We start from the raw sequence: 2,225 nt of genomic DNA, 5'->3' as shown, positions 1-2,225 counted from the left end.
AGTGGACACGTGGTGACGCTGCTAGTGGTGAGCTTATGTGTCACGAGCAGGGACACACAAGTGGACACATGGTGACGTTGCTAGTGGTGAGTTTATGTGTCACGAGGCGGGGACACACAAGTGGACAGGTGGTGACGCTGCTAGTGGTGAGTTTATGTGTCACGAGGCGGGGACACACAAGTGGACAGGTGGTGACGTTGCTAGTGGTGAGTTTATGTGTCACGAGGCAGGGACACACAAGTGGACACGTGGTGACGCTGCTAGTGGTGAGTTTATGTGTCACGAGGCAGGGACACACAAGTGGACACGTGGTGACGCTGCTAGTGGTGAGCTTATGTGTCACGAGCAGGGACACACAAGTGGACACGTGGTGACGCTGCTAGTGGTGAGTTTATGTGTCACGAGGCAGGGACACACAAGTGGACACGTGGTGACGTTGCTAGTGGTGAGTTTATGTGTCACGAGCAGGGACACACAAGTGGACACGTGGTGACGCTGCTAGTGGTGAGCTTATGTGTCACAAGGCAGGGACACACAAGTGGACACGTGGTGACGCTGCTAGTGGTGAGTTTATGTGTCACAAGGCAGGGACACACAAGTGGACACGTGGTGATGTTGCTAGTGGTGAGTTTATGTGTCACAAGGCAGGGACACACAAGTGGACACGTGGTGATGTTGCTAGTGGTGAGCTTATGTGTCACGAGCAGGGACACACAAGTGGACACGTGGTGACGCTGCTAGTGGTGAGTGACGTGAGGGAGATGAGATGGGTGATGGAGGGAGACCAGCTTCGGCTCCAGGGTTCACTGTCTGGGAGGCAACGTCTGGTGGCACCCATAAACAGCGTTCTTAGAAGGCAGGCATTGGCAATATCGGGAGAGACGCGTTTGGGACACTTGATGGGTCCACAGCCAAGCAGTGTCTCCTGCGGATCCAAAGCATAGTAGGTGCAATGGAGGGGCAAGCTGGGGTCTGCCGGACAAGGCTGCTCCATGTGCTACCACGTTGGCCACGGCCACGCTCCAGAGGAGAATGGCCACTGCCTCACGTCTGTCAGACCCAGCCACAGAGGGAAAGGTTCTGGGAAAGGGTCTCCTGCTTAGAACAACCTGGCAGGATCCCCCTCTTGACACGTACACACTCCTTTTTAAAACCACATTTAACTTTCCAACAAAGCAAGCCACAGACTCATGCTTCCACTTGATACGATGCAAGTATTCCAACCAGAAGGACTGAACAAAAGGTTCGTGCCGTTTTATCCAAATGCGAGAAGATCCTGGTTCCTCCGCTCAGGTTCTCTAAGAGCATTTAACACTGGACACTGCAAGGAGCGTGTCTGGGGGTTGGATGGCACAAACACTGAGATGAAATGTCAAGTTAACTATTGTGAACACGTTCTGTGTGTGATAGCAGGGACAGGGAGAGGAAGAACGCAGGGAGAAGGACTGGCTAATGTCAGCACAAATGTAACTTGTGCGGGGACCAGAAGTCCTCACGACTGCAGGTCTATGTAACCCCTCACGACCCATGGCGTGTTTCAGAGAGACGAGGGCGAGTGGGGGGAGCTCCTCCCCTGGCTTCACAGGGTCCCCAGGACCTGCTTGAGCTGACCACGCATAGACCACTATTGTCGATGGCATCTGCTGTGGCTGGGTGGGTCTGACAGCACCCAGGGCACGATGGCAGCCCAGGCGTTAGAACGTGGCCCGTGGGGCTGGGCATGGTGACTCATGCCTGTGATCTCAACACTTTGGGAGGTGGAGGTGGGAGGATCGCTTGAGCCCATGAGTTTGAGACCAGCCTTGGCGACGTAGGGAGACCCATCTCTACAAAAAGTATAAAAATTTGCCAGGTGTGGTACATACCTGTAGTCTCAGCTACTTGGGAGGCTGGGGCAGCAAGACTGCTGAGGCCTGGGAGGTCGAGGCTGCAGACCCCTGATTATACCACTGCACGACAGACTGGGCGACAAAGCAAGACCCTGTCAAAAAAAAAAAAATTGAATGCGGCCCTTGGCCCTCCTTAGTATCTGGAGCCTGGTGGGAGCCAGACAGCTCTCTCCAGATGGTGGGATTGGGGCACCTCTCTCCAGATGGTGGGGCCGGGTCACCTCTCTCCAGATGGTGGGGCCGGGTCACCTCTCTCCAGATGGTGGGGGCCGGGTCACCTCTCTCCAGATGGTGGGATTGGGGCACCTCTCTCCAGGTGGTGGGGCGGGGTCACCT

This window comes from Sapajus apella, unplaced genomic scaffold, assembly GCF_009761245.1.
Source record: "Sapajus apella isolate SASKATOON/1434 unplaced genomic scaffold, GSC_monkey_1.0 scaffold234, whole genome shotgun sequence".
NCBI lineage: Eukaryota > Metazoa > Chordata > Mammalia > Primates > Cebidae > Sapajus > Sapajus apella.
The sequence above is the reverse complement of the archived record's forward strand: the minus strand, read 5'-3'. Positions refer to the sequence as shown.